This window comes from Equus przewalskii, chromosome 1 (assembly GCF_037783145.1).
Source record: "Equus przewalskii isolate Varuska chromosome 1, EquPr2, whole genome shotgun sequence".
NCBI classification, from domain to species: domain Eukaryota; kingdom Metazoa; phylum Chordata; class Mammalia; order Perissodactyla; family Equidae; genus Equus; species Equus przewalskii.
In genome coordinates this window covers 90142604-90169299 of record NC_091831.1, presented here as the reverse complement: position 1 = coordinate 90169299, position 26696 = coordinate 90142604, and positions in this window count along the sequence as shown.

Genomic DNA, 26696 nt, shown 5'->3' with positions numbered 1-26696 from the left:
AATTTTATTATCAACCTGTCAATTTTTGAAAAAAGAGACAGCTAGAATTCTGATATGGATTATATTCAATCTGTAGATCAATTTGGGGAGTATTCCCCTCTTATTAATATGACATCTTCTGATCCATGAACACGGGGTGTATGTTCATTTACTTACGTCTTTTTAAATTTCTTTGAATGATGTTTTATAATTTCTAGAGTTCAAGTCATACACTTGCTTCTAAAATTTATTCTTAATTATTTTATTCTTTGTGATGCTATTGCAGATGGAACTGTTTCAATTTTATTTTTGAATTATTTATTGCGAGTGTACAGAAAGACATTTGATTTTTATGTATTAATCTTGCATCTTCCAGCCTGCTCAATTTATTTATTCACTCTAATAATTTTGGGGTTTCTTTTTTTTGAATTCCTTAGGATTTTCTCTATACAAGATCAAACAGAGGTAGTTTTACCTCATCCTTTACAACTTAAATGTCTCCTATTTCTCAGATTGAGGAAGTTCCCTCTGTTTCTAGTTTGTTGAGTGTTTTCTTGATCGTGAAAAGGTGTTGCATTTTGTCAAGTGCTTTTTCCTCATCTATTGAAGTGATCACATGGGTTTAGTCCTTTATTATAATATGCTGTATTACTTTGATTGATTTTTATATGTTGAACCAAACTTGCATTCCTGGGATAAATCCCACTTTTGGACAAATCCTTTCATGTTGCTGAGTCTAATTTGCTGCTATTTTGTTGAGGATTTTTGCGTGTATATGCGTAGGGGGAGCCGGTCTGTAGTTTTCTCTCCTTGTCACATCTTTGTCTGGTGTTCCCACCAGGGTAATGCTTGCCTCAGAGACTGAGTGTGGAGTACTTTTTTCTTTGCTATTTTTTGGAAGGTTTGCTGTTAATTCTTCCTTAAACTTTTGTTAGGATTCGCTGATAAAGCATCTGGTCCTGGGCTTTTCTGTGGGAGATTTTCTGATTGCTATCTAAAACTTTTTACTTACAATTGGTTTATTCAGATTTTCTACTGATTCTTGAGTCAGTGCTGGAAGTTTTGTCTTTCCAGGAATGTGCCCGTTTCATCTAAATGATTTAATTTTTTGGTACACAATTGTTTATAGTATTCCCTTAAAAGCCTTTTTATAATCTATGAGATCTATAGTAATGTCCCCTGACATTACTCCTGATTTTAGCAATTTGTTTAAATTCTTGATTTTAGTAATTTAAGCTAAGCTTTGTTTCTTTTTTTCTTGGTCAATCTATTTAGATGATTGTCAATTTTGCCAATCTTTTCAAACAACCAACTTTTTGGTTTGGTTGATTTTCTGCATTGTTTTTCTATTCTCTACTTCACTTACATCCATTCTAATATTTATTATTTCTTTTCTTTTGCTCGTGGAGCATTTGATCCATTTAAATTTAATGTAATTACTGAGAATTATGATTTATGTCTTCCATTTTGCTATTTGTTTCCTAAATGTCTTTTCTTGTGTCACTGTTGTCGGTCCTCTGTCCCTCTATTACTGCCTTCTTTGGTGTCAAATAGATATTTTCTATTGTATCATTTTAATTCATTTGTCATTTGTTTTACTATATATTTTTTCTTGTTTTCTTAGTGGTCTCCTTGGGGAATTACAATACAGTCTTAATTTATGATAATCTGATTTAGATTAGTACTAAGTTAATTTCCATAGTATATAAAACCTTCACTCCTGTGTGTCTCTGTGCTTCCCCCTTTGTGATATTGTTGTTACACAAATCACATTTTTATATGCTGTATGCCCATCACCACAAATTTATTATTTATTTATGCAGTTATTTAAATTAGGTAGGAGAAGAGAAGGGTTACAATGAAAAATGCATTTGTGCTGCGTTTTATATTTACCTATGTCATCACCTTTACTGATACTATTTATTGCTTCACAATACTCCCTTAAAGTCCCTTTTCTTTGAGTTACTGTCCAGTGTCCTTTCCTTTCAGCCTGAAGGACTCCTATTAGCATTTCTCGTTGAGAATTCGACTAGCAACAAATTCTCTCAGTTTTTGTTTATCTGGAGATGTCTTAATTTCTTCTCCACTTTTGAAGATTAGTTTTGTTGGATATAGAATTTTTGGTTTGACTTCTTTTTTTCTTTCCGTGCTCTGAAAATGTCACCCCACTGCCATCTGGGTTCCATGGTTTCTGGTAATTGAGGATGTCCCATACATGAGAAGCAGCTTTTCTCCCGCTGCTTGCAAAGAATTCTCTGTCCTTGTCTTTTGGCAGTTTGATTATGGTGTATGTCCCTGTTGAGCTCTTCCAGGGTGTCCTGTCTGGAGTGTGTTGAACTTCTTCAATGTCTAGTTAATGTTTCTTTTCATCAAATTGGGTAAGTTTTGACCGTTACTTCTTCAAGTATTCTTTCTACTCCTTTCTCACTCTCCTCTCCTTCTAGGACAACCATTATGCGTATGGAGGCACATGTGAACGTGTTCCACATTTTTCTGAGGCTCTGTTCATTTTTCTTCATTCTTTTTGCCTTGTATTTCATAGACTGGATAATCTCAATTGACCCATTTTCAAATTTGCTAATTCTTTCTTCTTTGCTCAAATATGCTATCGAGCACGTCTAGTTAATTTTTCATTTCAGTTGTACTTTGCAACTCCAGAATTTCCATTTGTAATTTCTGTCTTTTTATTGATAGTCTCTATTTGGTAAGTCATTCTCATACTTTCCTCTAGTTCTTAGGTTTGGGTTCATATAGTCTTTTGTTTAATTAATAGCCTGTATTTTTTCCAGCAGTTTTAGATTTATAGAAAAGTTGAACAGAAAATACAGAGTTCCATATACATCTCCACCCTTCTTTCCCAGTTTTCCATATTATTGACATCTTATGTTAGTGTGATATATTTGTTATAATTGATGAGACAATATTGATACATTATTATTAACTACAGTTCATAGCTCTCATTAGGTTTCACTCTTTGTGTTGTGATTTCCACAGGTTTTGGCCGATGTATAATGACATGTATTCACCATCAGTCACATACATAATAGTTTCACTGACTAAAATTCCCCTGAGCTCCACCTGTTGATTTCTGTCTCCCCCATCCCAAACTCCTGGCAACAACTAATCTTTTTCTTTCTTTATAGTTTTACCTTTTCCAGAATGTAATAAAGCCAAAATCATACATTCTGCAGCCTTTTCACTTCGTCTTCTTTCTCTTGGCAGCATGCATTTAAGGTTCCTCCGTGTCTTTTCATGGTTTTATGGCTCATTTCTTTTTATTGCCAAACAGTATTCCATTATATGGATGTACCATAGCTTGTTTATGCAAATTAATTGCTTCCAAGTTGTGACAATTATAAATAAAGCTGCTATACACATTTGTGTGCAGCTTTTTGCGTGGATGTAAGTTTTCAGCTTATTTGAGTATACGCCAAAAAGCATGATTGCTGAATTGTCTGTTAAAAGCATTTTAGTTTTGTGAGAAACTGCCAAACTGTCTTTCAAAAGGACTGTACCATTTTGCTTTCCCACCAGCAATAAATGTGAGTTCCTGTTGCTTGTATCTTTGCCAGTATTTGGTATTGTCCATGTTTGGAATTTTTGCCATTGGAACAGACGTGTAATGGCACCTCCTCGTTGTTTTAAGTTGCAATTCCCTAATGACATATGATGTTGAGCACCTTTTTATACGCTTATTTGTCATCTGTGTATTTTTTTTGATGAAGTGTCTGTTCAGATCTTTTGCCCATTTTTTAATCGGGTTGTTTATTTTCTTGTTGTTGAGATTTAAGAATTGTTTTATATTTTGGACACCAGCCATTTATCAGATATGTATTTTGCAATTTTTTTTCCCAGTCTGTGAGCTGTGTTTTCATTCTCTCAAAAGTGTCTTTCACAGAGCAGAAGTTTTTACATTTAATGAACTTTAACATACCCATTTTTTCTTTCATAGGTTGTGTTTTCGGTGTCCCCTAGTTTTTTAACATATTTAAAATAATGCATTTAAAGTCCTTGTTTAGCAAGTCCAACATGTGGACTTCCTCAGCAACCATATCTATCGACTGCTCATTCCCCTGTGTACGGGTGAGCCTTTCTTGTTCCTTTGCACGTCTTGTGAATATTTTTGTTGAAAACTGAACATTTAAAATAATATAGCATGGCAACTCTTGAAATGAGATTCTCTCCCTCTGTAGGATTTATTATTATTGCTGTTTCTTGATGTTGTTGCAGTTTTTTGAAATCTTTTTCTTGAACTAAACCTGTAAAGTCTGCATGCTTTGTTGTGTGTGACTACTGGAGTCTTTGCTTGGTTAGTTCAGTGGTCAGCTAATGGCTGGACACAGATGTTCTTAAGTTCTGTCTTTGCTGAGACTGTGTGCATGTTGGGGCATGCCTTCAACTTCAGCCGCCTGACTTACAATTCTGCCTTTACCGTCTCTCCCTGTTTGCACAGAGCCTCAGGGCCAGCCGGAGCTCGATGCCTTCGTGGGTTTTCTCCAAGCAGGTACACACTCTGGGCCTATGCACAGCCCCTCATGTGTGTGTTTTTCTAGATTCCCAGGAATGTGTTAGAGCCTTTCAAAGCATCCTATGAAAATCTCACTCCCTTGCTTTTCCTTCCAAGTCTTTGGTCAACTTATTTGCTCCAATTATTATTTCCACCTTAAGCAGGAGAACTGTTGAACAAATTGTTGCTGATTTTTTTTCTTTTTTTTGGTAAATGCCACTGGGCAAAGGCTATTAGCATTGGGTAGCCTCTGAGTCAAGTCAAATAAAGACAATTTTTTTGTGTGTGTGGTTTTCCAAGGAACTGCCAGACAGGTTAAATAGCAACAATTCTCTGAGAATGGGTCTTTGGAAGAACTCCCACCCTGTCTGGCCTTCCCAGTGGCTGATAAGCTGTGATTGTGGACCGCTGGTTTTCAACTTTACCATGAAGTTGAGGAGAAGGTCATGGTAACAGGGCAAGTTAAAATGTCACAAAGCTCACTATTCTTACCAAGACTGCACCACTCTTTCTTGAATAAACACTCACTTTGTTGCAAGCCTTTGGTTAATTTCCAGCATTTTGAAAAATTTGATTTTGTCAATTTTTGGTATGGTGTCATCATTTTTAGGAAAAGGATTTGCAGTGGTCTTTAGACCATTATCCTCACTTGTGTCTTAATAGTATAATTTTAAGATTCGTCCATATTTTGGTTGGTTTAATCTTGATATTCTGGCCCAATGAGCCATCCTCCGCCGTCTGGGACGTGCTTCTCTATCCTGCCACTAAGCACTTGCTCATGCAGAGGGTTCCAGCCACCTGGCCGATCGTGTTCACGGCATCGATGCTGACAATGGAAGAGGTGTCCTCGCCAGGTCATTTCCACATCCGTAATCATAATAAAACTAACTGTTTTATATCTTCTGAAAATTAGCCCAAACAATACCAGGCTCACATTGCTTCATGATAAGAGATAATGGTACACATTGCTGAGACCCTGTCTGACTACAGGATGATTTGAGGACCTCCTAGTTTTTTTTTCCAAATTTTGGATTTGTTAAGGAAAAACTGACCCAGTTTTCCACCTGTGTTTCTCTCCTGAGTCTCTTCTTTACTTTTACAAAGATAATTCATTTCTGGTCCCCAAATATTTGGAGGTCTTTCCTCACACCAAGCAACTCTCTGCAACTCCAGCTGAATGTCCTACAATTTAACTCAGTTCTGACACCATCTACCCAGAGACATCACCAGATCCCACAGGTTCAGGGCTCAGTCCCACAAGACTGCCCTCCCACCCCCGACACACTTCAGATGCCAGTCGCAAGCCGAGCTTGTCACCTGAGCTCCCGACCAACTGGCTGTAGACTGGAGGTCTCAACGACCCCCTCCCTGGATTTGATTACTTTGTAGAGCAGCTCACAGATCTCAGGAAAACACTTGCTTGTGTTTACCAGTTTACTGAAGGGTACGATAAGGGGTACAGGTGAGCATCCAAATGGAAGAGGTGCGTAGGGCAACAAGGTACGAGGGAAGAGGCGGCGAGCTTCCATGCCTCCTCCAGGCTGCCACTCTCCCAGCACCTCCACGTGCTCACCAACCCAGAAGCTCTCCAAACCTTGTCTTTTTGGGATTTTTATGGAGATTTCATCACATAAGCATGGTGGATCATTAACTCAATTTTCAACCCTCATCCCTTCTCAAGAGGATGGGGGTGGGGCTGAAAATCCCAAGCTTCTAAGCATGGCTTCGTCTTCCTGGTGACCATCCCCATCCAGGAGCTCATCTGGAGATGCCTCATTAGAACAAAAGACACTCCCATCACCTGGGAACTTACAAAGATTTCAACAGCCGAGTCAGGAACCAGGGTCAGAACCCATGTATTAGAACAGAAGATGCTTCTAGTTCTCTCATTACTTAGGAAATTACAAGCGTTTCCGGAGCTCTCTGCCAGGAACTGGGAACAGAGACCGATATATATTTTCTATTATCTCACAGAATTGCATGAGTTCATGAAGAATTCTAATCAGACTGGTAACTCCATACTGACTCCAGGCCGCAAGACTCTCCCCAGAAGAGGACTGACATGGATGGCAAGGGTGGTCTTCCCCAGAGCTTCTCAAGGTTTGATAATATGGACCCAGCCGTTCTCTTCTGTAGGAATTCTGTGACGAGAGTTAAGTCACTGGGGAAGCTGGTTAAGGGTCAAGTTCAGGAAGATCCAGTTTTTCTTTGGCTTCAGTTCCCCGGGTTGCACTCTTGGGTCTGACATTTACAAATTCATTTGAACCCTAATCTCCTCATTTGTAAAACTAGGAGCATAAGACCCACGACATAGCTTGTGGTGAGGATTAAGTGAGATAAAATTTGTGAGAGAAGCAAAAGCTATTCCAACACAAGAGCTTATTACGATGACCTAGAAAATATCCGTGAATCTGGGTCCCAAGACAATGTCACTGCCAGGAGGCCTCTGCGTCTGCTGTGCCCGGTGCACACCTCACAAGGTTTGGATTTAACTGGCCCTGGATGTGTCATGAGCTTCTGGGGCTTTTGAGAAGCTCGCTGGGTGATCTATCACGGAGCCCGGGTAGCTGTGTCCTGTTAAGAATAGTTAAAAGAGAAGAAGACTTCAAAATGATGGCTTTCAGGTCCCTGTTTATCTCCATGGCTGCAATTGACAGCTTGGGTTTTGCTTCCAGAAAGCTTTTAAAAAAGGAACAAAATCAATGAATGTGTGAAAACAGTTCTTGAAATAACTCTTAGAGTTAAGCTTGAATCAACACGAGGGAGAGGAGAGATGAAAGGACCAGCATGACTCTTTCACTGTTCTGGAATTTTTTGTGCCGAAAACTCAATGATCACCTAACCTAGATATGGCTTTTCAAATTCTCTTTTCAAGGTTATACTTCCTGTAGCGTTTCCTCCCACTGTTGGGAAACACTTCAGCAACACAAACGTCTGAACACGTTTTAATAATGCAAAAAGGACTTTGTTCTCGGCTATTCCTGAAGGCAATGTGTGTCCTGTGCACAGACCGTCCACCTGCCTGCACCCTCCAAAAACGAATCCAAGATAATCTTTGCTTCTTCCTTTCTTTGACCCCTTCTGAGTCATCTCAGCAGCATCTGACCCAACAGTGTCACTTCATAGCTGGTTAAGTGAATTGTAGACCCAACGATTCTTCTTCATTGCCTCCTTTCTTTCTATTGAGGAAAATAACAGAGAAGCCATGAAGCCTGGGGTCATGATTCCACCCAGGGCCATCTCATCCTGAAAACCTATATGCTTTGTACCTGTTGTTAGTAAATGGAGGCGATGGTAAGAGTCCTTGCATCACCTGGATACAAACTGGGAAAAACCACACACGCACTGGTTATAATTGGTCGTCTGAGGGATCAAACCAAAGATGACCTGCAATCGCATATTGACATTTGAGAGACATCACAACTCCAGTCATCACGATGACTGGCCAGGAACCACAAGGAGGGCAGACTTGAAAGTGATTTTATTTAATTCAAGATTCATAAATATCACATCTTCAATTTTAAGTTTGTCTCTCAGAATTACCTTCTTTTCCCATGCTGTGCCTTTTCTCTTGAAATCTTTTTTACCTCGTATTATATTGCTGGACTTACCTTTATTTTAATTTTCATTTATATTTGCTTGTAATAGCTTTCTCAATTCCCTTAATTTTAAATTTCTATGCTCTTTCAGTTGCCTAGTTCTTTTGATTTTGAAAAACTTTTGTATTCAACCTCCTACATTCTCTCCTCCATTCCCAACCCCCCCCAAAAGTGACATCTGGGAACATGACTGGAGTTGTATTAAATTGACGGATTATTATTATTTTTTAATAGATTATTTTTAAGGAAGAACAGGACTTGATTAAAGATATTGCATTTCCTCACATAGGAATATGGTATGTCTTTCCACATCCATATCAAAATCTTTCCTTCTTCTTTTTTTTTTTTTCCTAAATCTTTTAGGTCCTCCAATAATGGCTTAAATTTTCCCCCCTAAATCCTGTATGATTCTTAAATTCTATGCATTTTTGTCTTTTACACACAATCTTTGACCCATCCGCATTTGTTACTGTGTGCTGGGTCCAAGGACTCTGACTGCACTGATGTCACAGGACTCAGCAAAACCACAGCCGTGACTCTAGAGAGCGGTTTTCGAGGGGACTCTTTTTCTGTTGCAGAGTCTGAGCTGGGGAAGCAGGTCCCAGATGAGGCGGGACCATTCCTGCACTGGGCAGGGAGCCCAGCCACACCAGACGCAGCATGAGACACAGGCCGAAAGTGAGGGAAAACTGCCCGAAGGAAGGGCCAGTGCCAGGGTCCCCGGGCCCTGGGTCCGTCTCCTCCCGCTGGGTCAGTCAAATGGCATAGAGTCCGGAGCTCTAAAGGAAGTCACCAGCTGTGCTCGAGTGACCCAAGGAGAATCCATGCAGCTGTTTCTGGAGAAAGCACAGGGCAGGGCCTGAGGCTGAGCGCTTCTAAGAACAGAACGTGGACACAGAGCATGCGAGCGCAGGAAAGACGCACACTTCCGGAAACGTTTGTTTGTCAGGAAGAAAATCGAAATCAAGGCATCACATTTTGCTGTGAATTTTTCATAAAAATTTTTGCTTTATTTATTTTGAGGATGTATCATTCATTACACGAAAGTTTATGAGAATAGTCGCTCATTTCCACTGTTCCCCTTTTCAATATGTGACTCTATTTTATATCATTTAATGTTTTTCACGTTTATTTTCAAATGTGATCTGCATTTGTCTAACCTAAAGTTATCTGTTTTACTTGGTTTTAAATATTCCTTTTTAAGTAGCATAAATTGAGGTTTATCTTTTTGACTCAGTCTATGAAGTTTTGTCTTTTACACAAAAGTTTTACTCCATCCTGAGGATGTAACGTACAGTGTGATGACTATAGTTAATAATATCGTATCACACATTTGAAAGTTGCTAAGAAAGTAAACCTTAAAAGTTCCCATCACAAGAAACAACAATTTTGTCACTATGCAAGTTGACGGATGTCAACTGTGCCTAGTGCGATGGTCGTTTTCCAGTATATACAGATATAGAATCATTATGTTGTACGCCTGAAGCTAACATAATATGTCAATTATGCCTCAAGAAAAAACTATTAAAAATTTTTAATGCACTTGCATTCGTTATTATAATGTTTTTAAAAGGTTGGCCATGTCAGTACGTGTGTGCATGTGGTCTCAAAATTACTCAGTCATACTCAGATTTGCAGTAAAAGAATTTAACTTTCCTTGGTTTTATCTAGTCTTTCTGTTATTTTCTCTTTCAATGAATAGCTAGAGCCAGCTAAGGAATTTAATAAAAGTGCTTGTATTTCCCCATTTCTTCTGGTTAAATATTTAATCTTTCAGATTCTCTCCCCACCCCCGATATGAATGTGGGGGAAGAGGTTATAAGACCTCAAGGATGGGACTATCTTCAGATTCTTGGGGAGGTGGTTTCTGAATAGGAAGGGAGCTTTCTCTGACTGGTATTTGCTGGGGTCGGGCACCTGCCAGCCCTCAGGGGTAAAGACAGGGATCTGGGCCTAGTCAACGCCTCTCTTCCCCGTGCTGATGAGAAAGGATTCTTGCCCCAGGGTTATGGGGATGCTGAGTACACAGTGAACTGACCATATTGACAGTGATATATTTGTCTGCTGTGTCCACAGCCCCAAGGAGGAGACTCTGCATGCCACACAGGGCACCAGAGGGTCGCACTCAGGAACGGAGTGAACAAGCAGGGTCTGCGGAAGGCTGGCTTTGTAGCATCAAGACGACTCGCATGGGGGAGGCTGTGATTGGCATGTGTGAGTCATTCTGTGGACTGGCAGGGAAATGAACCCATCACCAGGGGCCAAGCAAGGGCTGTGCCTGGTGCCCCGATCAGGAGGGCTGTTTGGCTGGGGCATCTCATCTGCTGGAGCAGAGAGGGGAGGGGACCTTGCTGGTAGGCCACTGGAAGCCCTCCCGGCTTTCCCAGATGTCAAGGCAGCACATACTGTCAGACCTTCCTTTTAGGCCTTACAGCAACAGGCCACAGGTTGTCTTTCATGAAACCCCCTAACACCGCAGCTCCGTGGAGGATCTGAGAGTCCTCAGACTGGTTCACGAGGAAGCTGCTCGCTCCACCGGACACCACGCGTGGGCTTTGCTCAACCGTGCCGTGATGGCTTCAGCTCCCACGGCATTCCGGGTGTGACTCCGAGACGAATGACACACTTACGGGGTAGATCCTGTGGGAATGGGTGTCAGCCTCAATTGTCTTGGATTCCCTCATTCTGTGGGAAGGATGTATGACCCGTACCCCAAGTTTCCTTCCCCCAAAACGAGTCAGGGCAGGAACCCCACCTCTTTACCTCTCTCCTCCTATAAATAAAAGGGAAGACGGCTGTGGGGTGGGTGGGTTTCTGTGGGTGGATTTCCTCTTGTTATCTTTTCTAGTGCTTATCTTTAGAATTATAAAGTTTGATCCATTATGTTAATGAAATTTAAAACCTTAGAAAATACTTTCTCTCATGACAAACCTGGGCTTTCAAAACCTTTATGCTGTTGTGGACTCAAAAAACCTATTCCGAATCCTAGCTGAAGATGTATTTTTCCTTGTTCTTTTTGGGATAATTCTAAACTTCCCTGAGAGAAGGGGAGGCAGCCACACAAAGGGAAATACAACACGGATAAGCCCATTGACACATTTAAATATTTTTATATAGACGGTATATGTTTATACGTATAAACAGAAAATCCAGGAGAATATATAACAAATTGTTAACTGTGCTCACATTCTGAATGACTTCAGATTCTCACCCCAGCGTCAGAGGCGATCCATGGTGGTCTTGAATTCTTCAGAAACCTTTTAAAAACCCGCTTCTCTAATTTTTGGAGCCAAGATTGAAATGTAGTCTTTCCTGCCCCACCTAACGGAGGCACACACTGAGACCAGGAGGGGAGCCGGGAGCCGGCCTGGGCCTTCCCCACGTCTGCCTCCAGCCGCCTGGACAAAGGCTCCTGGCTCCAGGGCCCACCACAGGCGTGCGCTTCACGAACACTTTCATCTCCCCAGAAAACTACTGGCCGCCCTGGTCTCTCCGCTCTCATAACATCTCCTACTCCCTTCTGACTCAGCGTGGAAATGTCATATCGCGGCTGGTTCTCTAGATTTATGCCTTCCTGAGGTCAGAGTCCATCCTTACGTCACGTCTTTACACGTCAGTTCTGAACAGCACCTTGAAGATGAGCGGCTTGGAAAAATATTTCTGAATGGGGAAATTACACACTGAGTAAACGGGTAAGTAAGTAAATTAATGACAAGGAGTGAACCCCATGCTCTCTTTCCTCAAGTCTAAGATGCAAAAGTGTCCACATTCGATCTTGGATTGAAGACGCCTTTCATCGTCCGTGGATGTTGCACTTTACTCGGAAGTTTTCCTTGCTTCTTAGAATAATGGTGCAGCTTGTAATCAAAGGCATTTATTAGAGTCAATAAAACACATACTTTGGTATTTGATAACCATTCTCAAATTAGTCCTTTTTGATAAATATCACGATTAGCATGGGCAACCATCCCATTTCCCTCTCAAATAATCAGCTAATTCATTGCATATTCACTCAACAAGGTGCTGATTTTTCATTAGATCCGCATTTCTGAAAGTTGTGGCCTTTCTCTTATTTGGGATTACAATGTACTTTTTTATTGTTTTCAAAATGAAAATACTTTTTTTCCCTCTTTTAAAATTAACACATACTTGTTGCCCAAAACAAAACAAACACAGAAACAAAAACCAAAAAACAAGTAGAAAACTGGAAAATACTTACAAGCCTCATCATTTGGTTTATCTCCTTCCAGACGTCTGTGTATATATGTCGTTATGCTTGCCTGATATTTTAAAAAAAGATAATATTGTGCATATTATGTAATATAAAGATGTATGATGCATTTTTTATAAAAATGAAAAAATGGCCATGAACCAATATCCATCAATGAGGAACGATTAAATCAATTACGATACAGTGGAGAATAATGGGGCCACAAAAGTGATAACTCAGAGAGAAATACACTGAAATGGAATGATATTTACTCTATAGTACTTTTTTCATACAGTGTCCTTCCTTGCGTCTCTTAGGGTGTTTGAGAAAGGCAGTGGGGGACGATGCTGAACAGAATCTGCAACATGCGAGTCACCTGCAAGTAGAAGGAAAATAGTGGATAGGAAGAAAAGACATTGTCTTAAGAATGAATACTAATGAGCAGAAATAAGTTTGCTTTAGTAAAGAGCAGAAACGTGCAGGCAGGAGAATTTTGTTTGACTCCTAAGCTAATCCTGATACTAAGCAGCAGCACTGGGCGCCTTGCACTAAGGACGCGGACGAGTCACTTCCTTCAGTTCTTACAGCAATTTTCTCGAGTCTCCACTTTTTAGACGGGCAGCTGCGTGCTTCCTGCGTGCTTCCTGTGTACGCCTGTGATTCTCAGTTGAGTCGGGCTGGGAACAGGACCCTGGGGGGTGAATCGTGCAGCTTTCTCCAAGAGCAGCAGAGGGCAAGGCAGCCCCAGAGGAGGGAGGTTCTTCTCACAATGCGGAGATGAAAGTGCAAGAATGCGCAAGCTTGCCCCTGGTAAATGGAAATAAACTAAATGAACACTGCGTTTCTTTTGTGTTGCAGTTAAAAACAAACGTCTCTCCTGTGTGCTACTCGGGTATCTGAATATTTGGGTTTAAGATTTGGAGTCAGACAAACCTGGGTTCCAACCCAGGCTCTGCTTGCTGTTCATCTCTTTGGATCTTGACTAAGTCACGAAAATTTTGAATTTTGCGTCTGTGTATTGCAGATGTGTCTCCTGGGGGTACTAAAAGGGTTAAATGATTTTCTGTGCCTAACACCCAGCTCAATGCCTGTCCCATAATGGTTACACTAATGCAGATTTATAATGAAAACTTGTGCAAAGTTTACCCATGTTCATAGCAGCATTATTCACAAAAGCCAGGTTGTGGAAGCAATTCAAGTGTCCATTGAGAGATGAAGGGATAAACAAAATGTGGTTTATACACACAGTGGAATAGTATTCAGCCATGAAAAGGAAAGCAATTCTGACACATACGACAACCTGGATGAACTGGAAGGACTTATGCTGAGTGGAATAGCCAGTCGCAAAAAGATAAGCACTGTACAATCCCACTTATATGGGTTACCTCAAATAGTCAAATTCACAGGGACAGAAAGTAGGATGGTAGGAGTCAGGAGCCGAGGGTAGGAGGGAATGAGGAACCATTGTTTAACGCGTACAAAGTTTCACTTTTGCAAGATGAAGAGAGTTCCAGAGATTGGTTACAAAACAACATGAATGTACTTAACATGATTGAACTGTACACTTAAAAATGGTTAGGATGGTAAATTTTATGTTATGCGTGTTTTACCAGAATGGAAAAAAAACAGTTTTACAAAACTTGGTTGAAACACTTCATGTATTTAAAAAACTATCATAACTTTTTTTATTGCCTACTGTGTATCATAGGCTGATGGAGGTGTGATGTCTCCTACTATTATTGTGTCTCTACCAATTTCTGTTTCTAGTACTTGATGGTACACATTCAGATATCATTTTACTTTGTCCATAGGTGTTTATGACTATCTTCTTTTATTTTTTATTTTTGGTGAGGAAGATTGGCCCTGAGCTAATACCTCTGCCAATCTTCCTCTATTGTGTATGTGGGATGCGGCCACAGTGTGCCTTGATGAGCGGTGTGTAGGTCCGTGCCCAGGATCCGAATCCACGAACCCCAGGCCAACGAAGTAGGGCACGTGAACTTATCCACTGCACCACCGGGCCAGCCTCTATGACTGTCTTCTTTTTGTTTTGTTTGTATCTCTGACTGTTCACCACCCCTTAACTACATTTGTGCGTATCCGCTATATCTTTGCTTATGATTTTTCCTTTGAAATATTCCATGATTTTGTCATAAAATACCTCTTTCAAAAAAACGTATAGGTCAAATTTGTCTTCTTGCCCAGAGAATTTTGTCTTTTAATAGAGAATTTTCCAACTGACACACGTATTTTCAGAATTGATATGTTTTATCATTTTTAATACTTATTATTTTGATCCTTCATTATTGTCTCTTTTGTTTCTGCCTCTTGTGAATGGTTTTTCTTTCCTTTTAATTCTTTAATAAGATTAAAGTTTTCCTTATAAAAAGATTGCATCAAATTTTTATTCTCCAAATGGTTACTGAAACTTAGCCACTTGGAGAATAAAACGTATTTTTAACTTTTATTTTTCTGATTATCATTGATAAGCATAAACCATCTATTGTCTGATCATCAGGTGAAATATGAAATTTAGTATACTTCATAACTTCCTATCCCCCAGTTTTACAGTTTTGTAGATATAAGTAGAGATTTTATTTGGGTTACATTGCCTAGATTCAAATTTAAGCTGTGCTGCTGTTTGCTCTGTGATCTTTAGCAAGTTACTTCACCTCTTTGTGTCTCGTTTTCCTCATCTACAAAATAGAAAAACAATAGCTCTTACCCCGTGAGGCTCTTGTGAGGATTAAATGAGATAATAAATATTTAGCTTTTGAGTACACTGCCCGACATATTGTAAATACCCATTAACTGCTATTATATTTATTATGGTGTAATTTTCAGCTTTCAAGAATTATGTATATTCTTTTAAAGAACTTCAAAAATTATCTTAGTAGTAATTATCTTTTTAAAAACTCTCTACATATAAATGATTTGAATGCCCCCAGCTTGATCATAGGAAAAGGTTGGAAACATGAGACATTCCATTTAGCCCGTCAATATTTTTTAAGTTGACCGTTTCTGCTGCTGTAGGAGTGGTGAGATGAGCACACTGGTCACAGGTTACACAGAGGAGCATAAATGGGCACAAAGGCAGCATGACAATCAGTGTGCAGAGTCTTAAAACTTTCATACCCTTTATTTTAGTATATCTCAAACATTTCCTAAGAAAAGGATAATTTAAAAACAACATACAAGGAAGTTCAATGCAGTATTATTTATAACAGTGACATAGCAGTAATACAAATGACCAAAAATGTAGAAATAGTAAATATAGTAAAAATAACCATATATACATCTAGTAGGGCCCTTTGAAGTCGTTAAGATAATGTTGTAGAATGGGGCTGGCCCCGTGGCTGTGTGGTTAAGTTCGCGCACTCCGCTGCAGGCGGCCCAGTGTTTCGTCAGTTCGAATCCTGGGCGCGGACATGGCACTGCTCATCGGACCACGCTGAGGCAGCGTCCCACATGCCACAACTAGAAGAAACTACAGCGGAGAATACACAACTATGTACCGGGGGGCTTTGGGGAGAAAAAGGAAAAAATAAAATCTTTAAAAAAAAAAAAAAAAGATAATGTTGTAGAAGAGTATTAATGACATACAAAGTACTAATGACCCCCTTGCATGCAAATGGCAGAATGAGAAGAATATGTACAGAATTGCCTCTTTTTAACATAAAATTATATATGAATTATACGTGTGTATTCTATGCGTATATTTATATGTATTTTTAGAAAAATACTGGTTAAGAATTTACAAGCAGTGATTATTTTGGATCCTGAAATTATAAGTGATTTAAGGAAAAAATATTATTATGATGAAACTTCAAACATAATATTACAAAGAATAGAATAATGAACCCACGATCCAGTTTCAATTATTAACTCTTGGTCAATAGTTTTATCTAAATTCCCATATTACCCGCTCCAATCCTCAACCTGGAGCAAATACAGGCCTTGCAAAATCTCATGTGTAACAGTTCGGTACACACATTGAAAAGATAAAGAAAGAGTCAACAAACTAGCCACACTACTACTATCAAACTAATATAGTTGCCAGTACTCCTTAATATCAATATTGTGCTCAAATCTCCTCAGTTGTCTCATCAATATGTATAGTTTGGTTTATTCCAATCAAACTCCGAACAAGGACTACAAGTGACATTCGGTGACACCTGGTTTCAACGTTCTTTCATGTACAGATTTCTGCCTCCTTGTCTCTTGCCTCCTCTGCTTCCACTTTTCCCTTGACGTTTATTTGCTGGAAAAACTGGGCTGTCCGTCCTGTAGAGTTCCTATGGTCTGGATCTTCCCGGTTCCATCCCCATAGTATGCACAGCACCTTTCACTACTTCCTGCATTTCCTGAAACTTGTAGCTGCTCCAGAGGCACAATTAGATCCAGACTCAATTTTTTTTTAATGTCTTTTTTTTTTTTTGGAGGAAGATTAGCCTGAGCTAACTGCTGCCAATCCTCTTTTTTGCTGAGGAAGACTGGCCTTGAGCTAACATCCATGCCCATCTTCCTCTACTTCATATGTGGGACGCCTACCACAGCATGGCATGCCAAGTGGTGCCAAGTCCGCACCCGGGATCCGAACTGGTGAACCCCAGGTCGCCAAAGCGGAACGTGTGCACTTAGCCGCTGCGCCACCAGGCCAGCCTCTAGATTCAATTTTTCAGCAAGAATACCCCATTGCTGATCATCACCTAGATTGATCTTCTATGAGGGGTTGCAAACTCTGATGTTCTTTCTTCATTTATCCATCGGAATAATTCTATAAAGAAAATCTTTTCCTCGTCAATTATTTGATTGCCCCGAGCTATAGTTTGTGCAGCAAAAGCAAGATAAATGCTCCTGTCTTTCCCTTACTCACTTGTCTTCAGAATAACGAGTTAGTTTCCTAGAACCCTCCAATGATGATCAACACACTTTTACAGTATTATTATGAACACATGGATTTAAGTATTTTTGGTGTGTTTGATCTATTGCAGTCATTGCTCCTATTCTTGCTCAAATTTTTCTGTCTTTGTCCAGTAAGAGACACTTCAAGTCGGCTTACGAGTTTTTCCGACATGACTTGTTTCCTGGAGAGCTGTGAGAGCGACAGAGAAGATGGGGACACAGACGAAGACCATTTGTGCCCCAGGCGGCCATCTCGATGTCGTCCTGAGGGGAGCGTGGAACGGACTTCAGCGAGGGATGGCTGGAAGGGAAGCGGAGTGGAGCTGCAGATGGACTTGCATTAGTTCAGATGAGAGCACGATGCTGCTGGTTGGACTGGGGACGACAGAGGGGAGGGAGAGAAGTGGGCAAATTTGAGAGGTATTCTTCCGGCGCTCTGAGGACAACCATCCTCATGAAACTTTTTCCTAAATTCTAGTTCTTTCACAGAATCTTAAAGAGATTTATTCACACCTTCAGCAGGTTAACCAGATGTGATTGAGGAGGAAATCCTGGACCCACGGGCTCTCTGCTCTCCATCAGCTCTTCAGAAATACAGGGTTTAAAGCACCCATAAGTTCAGCACCCACAAACCTGTGAGGTTTGGACAGAGATAGGGGACACTTTCATTAACTTTCTAAGCAGCTCCTAACAAAGTAGAAACTCGAAAGTTACACATATTCCTTGATCTACTGTTATCTAGGCCAGTGTTGCTCAAAATAGGGTCTGTGAGCAGCAGCCCCTCCCGAACAATGTTCCGGACTGCGATGAGGTAAAGTTAGGAACTGAGAGTAAGTGTCGGAACTTTTATAGCAGTCTCACAGTGAGTAATTTCATGTCTATTTAAGAAAAAATTTTTAAACCCTGGGACTCTATTTTCTATCTTTTAAATTTAAATTTTATAATAATTCACTTTTGTTATATTTTCCAAAATGATTGGCCAGTGATGGATTGGGGGAGAAAAAGGTTTTTTATGTTTTTTCCCACATAAAGTTTGAGAAGCGCCAGTGCAGAAAACGCTCGAACATCTCCTGCCTGCAGTGAAGTGGGAGCCCACAGTTAATTGTGAAGGGTGACTTTAAATATTCATTTGATAAGAAATTCACCTATAAAGAAGTTAATGCAAGCAAGTAGATAGAAATATGAAAGCAACTATCTTTGCAATGTAGCACGCATTTACAGTCATTGTTAAGCAGTTCTGTGTTTTAGATTACAAACTCAAAATTGCAGAGGAGGAAAATGCCACCTATGTGATGTCCTGATTACGCCCTTCCCACTAACACACTTGCTTGTTTTATACACGTGCACGGAAAGCGCATGCCATGAGCATAAGCTATCTGTGCAGATGAAAACGTGCGCTCACTCTTCTTGATAGCCATTGGAAAGCTGACACACCACTGCCTAATTTTCCAAGAAATACACGTGGTAGAAACACAATTACTCAGGGTCCGTTTCTGTCAGCCTCCAGGAGTCAGCACGAAAGAAAGCCGCTGATTTTGCTGCTTTTGAAAAGCCTTTGTTTGCTGAGTCACCTTGTTAATAAAGTTGAAAGTACATATTGACAGGATGGAAGCTTGGCTGGGTCCAGGAGAAACGGGAAGACGTAACGGCATCAGGACAGAGCCGTCAGAGGGCCTGTGACAGGAAAGTTCACTTTGGGGAATCACCAGTTAGCTTTGCCCCGATTTCCCCTCTGAGAGTATGTTCAACCACGCTCAGATGGCGAAGGCTTGGGGAAAAGTGTGCCCAGGACTCATTCTGATTTCCTTACACACCAGAGAGAAAATGCATTTGAGAGATTTCTTTCTCCCTCGAATTAAATTTCACACAACTGTTTGAAGACGGACTACAGTGGTGGAATTAAACGTGGAGATTTTTCTAACGTCTGCAGGACAGCGTGCTCTTCCCAGGAAAGACACAGCACAGGGTCCCTTCAGCAGGAAGACGGACTCCAGACCCCACTGGGAGCTCAGAGGGCATCTCTTAAAGGGGCGCTGGATCCCCAGTCAGTGCTGTGTGCTCGTCCCTTATTGAGTAAGACTGTACCAGGCGATTTACATATTTATTAAACATCATGATAAAAAGCCAGTGGAGTGTCTTCATTTTGCATACTCTGGGAAAGTATAGATTATTTAACATTCATTAATGGTGGGACAATTTGTTATTCACTTGAAAAAAAGCATTGCATCCCCACCTCGTATCTTATAAAAATAATGCGAAACACTGTAAAAATTGAGTGTGAAACGACAACAGCAGCCATCCTATAACCTGGGAATTAGAGAATCCATTTAATTAGTACAGGAAATTTAACATCTTTAAGGAAAAACATAGCAGTATTTAAAAATACAGGATATTTTTTTGCATAACAAAAGATATAAACAAAATCAAAATTCACTGATAACTGGGAGAATATTTACAGCGAGGGTAATTGATGTATCAGTTGGGATGATTTCGGCTGCAACTAACAGACCATTCCCACCCCAAAACGGCCTGACGCGTCTCCATCTTTATCACTCTTCTTTGGAGGCAGCGTATCTCGTGGAAGGCCTCCACTCCCCCAAATTTTTGCTTACATCTTATTGGACGTATCAGGGCATAAGGCCACCTCCACACCAGTTACTGGAAAACAGGAGTGAGATTTCCATAACCGGGTTATGGACCGACATCAAATCCTTTCCTGGGCCTGAGCGTGTTATCACCTCCTATCTAAGACATTCAGGGTGGTTGTGTCATCAAGGAAGAAAGTTGCCTGCAGGGTGGGAAGGGGTAACTGTCGAGTAGGACAACCACAGTGTTTACCAAAACGGATAAAGAGTAAATACTCTTAATAGCGAATAGAGCTCCTTCAAAGTGGTAAGTGAAAAGCCCAATGGAAAATCCGGTAAAGAAGATAAATAGGCAATTCCAATGAGAGAATTTTAAAAGTCCACAAGCCAGACGAGATTCTTAACCTTGCCCATAAGTTGCTACAAAATCAAATACTAAAAAATTAGAAAAAGGGATAATATCAAATGAGACTAAATGGAAAAAGAAAATTGCTACAGCCTTCCTGGAAAACAACATTATTAAAATTTAGGAGAACTTTTAACCTTTGACCTAATAATCCACTTTGGGTGACCAGCAGTAGACAAGGGGGTATGAACAATAATGTCTACTGGAAAGTTGTTTGGAGCAGCCGAATCAAACATCAAAATAACCTAACGTCGCATCCAAAGGAGGATGGCAGAGCAAACAGTGGTACAACTGTGATGTGGGATATTATTACAAACAACAAGAGTAACTCAGGTCTGTAGTTGGGAAGGAGTTAGGAGGTAAGAGAAAAAAGAAGTAAACAAATTAAGAAAATTATTGAAAAAGTGCATGAAACTATATGTCACTGATTCTCTTTCCAGGGGTGAAAATTTGCAGCAACGTTACAATATCCAGGAAACACTCAGTTAACCTGAAGATGGGAACGCCGGGACCCTAGAATTCCACCTTTAGAGACACAGGCTCAAGCGGACGTGTGGCAAAGTGTCCGGTGCAACTGTTCTTCACGGCAGACACTGGAAACAGCCTCCACGCCCAACAACAGTGGAAAGGATAAGTTAATTTGTAGCATAAAGCATGAATATACTACACTTTTGTTTGAGTATTATAACAGTGAAAATGAATACATTAGAATTACACATAAGAACATATAGCAACTGTAAAAGCACTTTGAGTAAATGAAAGCAAGCTGCAGGATATGTACAGTGTGATAGAGTTTATATGAAATTCAAAGAAACAGTATTGTATATGGTTTATTTCTACAAAGAGAAACCTAGATGACACAGACACTTACTAACTTCAAGGCTGGGTTACCACCACTGGGGAAGCAGAGCGGGGTGGATAATGGGATTAGGGCTTTAACTCTATCAGTGATGTTTTGCTTCTTAAAAAAATGTGGAAAATTGTTGACACATCAAATCTGGATATAGGCACATGAAAATTCACTGTATTATTCTCTGTATCTTTTTTTTTTTTTTTTGCAGAGGAAGATTAGCCCTGAGCTAACATCTGTGCCCATCTTCCTCTACTTTATATGTGGGACGTCTGCCACAGTATGGCTGACAGGTCCCCAGTGGGGATCTGAACTCACGAACCCAGGCCTCCGAGATGGGGCAAGGCAAACTTAACCAGTAGGTCACGGGGACAGCTCCTCTTCGTCTCTTTTTAATGTTTGAAATATTTTATAATAAAAATATATTTTAAAGAGTATGTTTAGATTCACTCCCCTTCTTTATTAATCCCTGAGATTTGTTCCTTTCACTCCCTGGTTTTCCACTTTGACTTTAAGAACTCGTATTTTTAGGAAAGTAATAACAAAGCAACAAAACCAGTATTCAGACAGAAACTGAACTTAATATCTAATAAATTAATCCATACCCAGGCATTGCTTGATTTTGAAATAAATTCCCTGGATCACCTGAAACATCATTCAGCCTCGTGTGGTGAAAATTCCTAATTGTTTCTGAATAAATAGACCCAGACTCAAACTATGGTCCTAATATTTACTAACTGAATGGTCATCGAGGAAATTATTTAACAAACAGAGCCTGGTTCCTTAAATGTCAATGCGATTTAGCATAATTTGGTGGCTATTGTGAAGACTAAATAAAATGTAGATTGTACGCCTGTGCCTAGCACAATACTTGGGCATTTGGCATTCAAAGATAACGGTAAATATAATAATAGCTATTATTCATTGAGGGCTTAACTATGCCCTACATCTTTGGGTGCATTCAATCTCCTACAAAGTAGATATGTTTATGATGTTTTTTCTTTTCTGACACAATTAAATAACTTCCCAACAGTTAGCAAGCATTTGGAACTTAAACTGAAGTTTGTCTGACACCAAATTCTGTGTGCATAACCACTAAGCTATAGAGGAGCAAGCTGTATGTGTTTTATTAGAAGTCTGGAAACTTTGTGCCCCTGCCCTGGACCTGGGTGAGCATCCCTCTGTTAAACTGGATAGCTCAGAATACGATCTTGGCAAGACCTGATTCCTAAGTGATGCTGAGCCGGCTCTGGTTTCTGCATCCCATTTCTTAAAGAGTGAGCAAAGCTTTTGAAAGTTCAAACCAAACACAAATAATGAGGGAGTCCGGGATCCTCCAGGCTTCGTGTGTGAGGGGGGTATTCAGGCCTTCGAGGTAGAAAATACAGGTTAGTCTCACCAGACAGACTGTTGCCCCAGCTCCACGGGACGGGTCCCCCCACCCACTTTCCCAGATGCCTCCTCTCACCTGGAAGCACAGGACAGTGTCGTCGGCGGCTGCTCTTCCTCTTGCCTCTGTCTATACCCATGCAATTACAGCTCCCTCCGCCTTCTCCTTCTTCTTAACTTTTTGAGTTTTGAAAAATTTCAAACATGCACAAAAGCGTAGAGAGAGGAGCGTAAGGAGCCCCAGAAGGATTCATCCCATGATTTTAAAAACTATCAACATCTTGCCAATGTTGTTTCATCTAACTCCCCTATTTTATTTCTGGCTTATTTTAACGAACATCTAAAGGATCATTTCCTCTCACTCGTGTGCTGTGTATCATCTGTTTGTCCCTTCAACGCACTTCCCCCCTCGCAGCTCTTTGCTCTGTGTCCAAGGAGACTAGGCTGAGTCTGTAGCAGGGGTTCCTTGGCCTCTGGGTTCCAATGGATGGTAAATGGGGAGCATCAGCAAGGTATGGAAGGAGGGAGGGTGAGGTTGGGCATTTATTTCCCCAGCTCCACCTGTTGGGTTCCAATGCGTCGGCCACATCCCTATACCGAAGTTACTGCTCCTGTCAGGCAGCCCTCACCATACAGCTCTCCCCGGATTCTTCTAATCATCAGTCAGTGTGCTGTCTTTTCCTACTGGGATCCTGACTGGTCCATCCCCACCCTCAGCCTCTGGGCCTGTCTTTATCCCCATACATTAGTGTCTTAGTCCCTTCAGCCTACTTTTAACAACAATACCATAGACAGCGTGGCTTATAAACGACAGAGATTTATTTCTCACAGTTCTGGAGACTGGAAGCCCAGGATCAAAGTGCCTCGTTTGTAGATGGCCATTTTTCACTGTGTCCTCACATGACAGAAAGGGCAAGGATGCGCTATGGGGTCTCTTTTATGAGGGGACTAATGCCATTCATGAGGGCTTCATCTTCCAAAGGCCCCAAATCCAAAAACCATCACACTGGGTATTCTGTTCCAACATGTGAGTTTTGCGGGACACAGACATTCAGTATATAGTACTTCCTATTATTCCAAGTAATAGTCAGTAAGCACACACTACGCTAACATTGGAACTGAGTGCTGACCCTAGACCCGTTCTCTGGCATCCGCCACATCCAGAAGGCCTGGCTAACCCCTCTTCTTGAATTTCTTTTGCCAATGACATCGTTCAGAATTCTGTGATCTCACCAACTCGGCCAGAGTTATATTTTTTTAAATGCAGTTAGACCATTAAAAGCTTTGATAGTTCTCCGAGTTCTGAAGAATTGAGGTGTTATCATCTGTACATGTATGTGTGTTAAGACGAGCCATTTGTATCCTCTAAACAATGACTACTGTGAAATTTGAAAAGCTTCTATTTATGCGTGTGCTCATTTTCACCTAAATATGCTTAGGATTATCAATGTTTATACCAGATAAAAGGAGAGATTACGGAAGGAGAAATCAAGTGAACAGTAGAGAGGCTAAACAAGACCAAAATCTAGTTCTTTAGTAGATGGAATCTTAAATGTGGATGGCAAAGCTATGAAGCTTTTAGAGGAAAAGGCAGGATAATGTGCTTATGACCTTGGCATATGGGGGGAGTTCTTAAGCAAGACACATGAAGCACCCTCCAGAGAATAAGATCGACAAATTTCACTTCATTAAATGAAGACTGGTGTGTAACAAAAGGCCCATAAATAAAGGGCAGAGACGATGTATAATATATTGACTATATAAATATTTTTAACCAATGAATTAGAAAAAGGAGACGCTCAATAGAAAAATTGGCAAAAGTCTTGAATATGCATCATATAGAAGAAGAAAGGAATGACCAATGAATCTTATGAAAGATGCTTGATGTTATTTCTATTTCAGAAAAGTTAAAGCAAACTACAATGATATCTCATTTCATACTCATCACATTGGCAAAAATATTCAAATGTGTGATCAAACATTGACAAAGACATGGAGAAACAGGAGCTCTTGGAACCATGCTGGAGGAAGTTTCAATTGTCAGAACACGATTTGAACACAATCTGTCATTCTGCAATAAAGTTGAAGATGCACTTCCCCTGAGACTTGCTGTTTCCATTTCCAGATGTCTCACTGACATCTAGAAAGAAGACCTTGCAAATTAGCATCAGGAGACCAGAATCAAAACGTTCACAGCTTAGTAAACAAAACAAAACAAACCTGAGGAAAATCCAGATACGCATCATGGGTAGACTGGATAAATACATTTTGGTGTATCTGCACGACGGAATACGATACAGCAGTAATATATAAACCCCAGCTAGAGACATCAAGAAGGATGCCACGCCATCCTGGTCAATTAAAGGTAGTCAAAAAACAATGCATAGAGCATAAATGCCCTTAGAAAAAGTTGTTTTTAAAGTGCAAAAACTAAATAATAGATTGTTTAAGAATGCATATGCATTTGGTAAACCATGAAGAAAATTAAAGGAACCTCAAATTCCCAGGGGGACTTACTGTGAAGGGAAAAGGAAAAAGATGGCGGTCTTCCCTTTCTTACATGGAGGCAGGTTCCGCGACCTGGCTGATGGCTGGTCCTCAGCAGGGCATCCTTGCGGGTCCTGGGCAGCCAGCCGGGGCTCTGATTGGCTGGCACCTGGGCCTGAGTCTATTGATAGGTAAACAGGGTTAACATTCATCCTGGTATGTGGAATTTGTTGCCTGGTTGTACTTTTCCTGTTACAAATACTTGTTTTTGACGTTTGTAGCTGTAGAAATCAACAGGACAGGACAATCTATGGAGAGCATGAAGAGGATTTCTTTTTCGTCTTCCACTCTCTCCCAGATCATGAGCTTTGAGACCTCATTTAGGCAAAATAATTAAAATTATTGACAAAAAATGAGAAAATAAAAAAATGAGACACTATGGTACCAGGGAAAAAGAAAGAAACCAAAAGCTTAAGAAAAACAGAAATTCCAGAATTTAGAAGTTAAGTGTAGGGAGATTAATGGGAGCAAAAGAAATGTAAATCAGGACTTTGAAAGGTAAAATTAAAAGTTTAAAACATTAACAACCAATGGAAAAATTAAAACAATCATAATAGATAAAACCACCAGCTCAGACCTTACAGTGATCCAATTATGTCAAAGTTAAACTAGAAAAGGGTGAATAGTAAAAATTAAAAGAAGATAAAGAATGAAAAGGAAACTTATAAAGCAGATTAACAAATCAAAAATATGAAAACTTAAAGCTCACTTGTTATTCAAAAAATATTAATTTGGATCTTTCTATGCACCAAGAAAAGTGCTTGCTACTGGAAATGAAAACTCAGACCTTAAAGGACATAAAATTATGTCAATGTTAAATTACTAAAGGATCAATAATAAAAGGTATAAAATATTTAAGGGACAAATAGGCACAAATTGTAAATGATTGTCAAAATGAGCGATAAAAAGGATTTTGAAATCCTGAAAGCTTAAAAGGCTAAAATGAGAACAAATTGAGGCACTTTAAAAGAAATGTCTTGGTCCAACATTAGGAAACCAAAAAGCTTCGTGGTAGAGAGCACAGGCCGAGTCCTCACTTTCTGGGGCAGTGGCCCCAGCGAGCTGCCCATCTTCCACCTTCTAGTTTCTTTCGTGAGAAGGAATAAGCACGCTTCCTCCCTCGGGGGGTGATGAGTGTCAGATGAGGTCGTGAAGATACAGCAACAAGCACAGGGCCTGGCGGATGGGGCCACACAGCACACCACTCTCAACAGTTAACCACTCCTAAAACAAGCCAGAGGTGGCTAATTTGGGGAAGTACAGGAATGAAGAAAGAAAAGCAAAGACAGATGCCACAGGAAGGCAGTCGGGGCTCTGCCTTTCCTGCTCTGTCAGGCTCGTGGCTGAGCCAACTTAGGACCCAGTGGGGTTTCTGGGGGGCAAAGAGCTGCCACAGGGAGAGGGTTATGGTCTCTGATCTCTTGCCTTTGACCTTGTCCAGGTTTGGGCCTCTAGCCTCTGCCCCAGATTCTGAAATCCTCAGAGGCGGGAAGGAGCCCACCCAGAAGGCAGCCACCCCCTGTGCCCGGTGTCCCCATTCCCCACGCCCCGTCATGGCAGTCACCCTGTTTGGATGCCCCGTTTCCCGGCCCCTCAACCTACTAGGAATCTCTTCAGTGTCCTTTTGGGCCTGTGCTCCTCAAGGGGTAGAAAAGAATATCAGCCTTAACAGCCGCCCCAGAGGATGACCAGCCCACGTGGCATCCTGGGCATTCATGG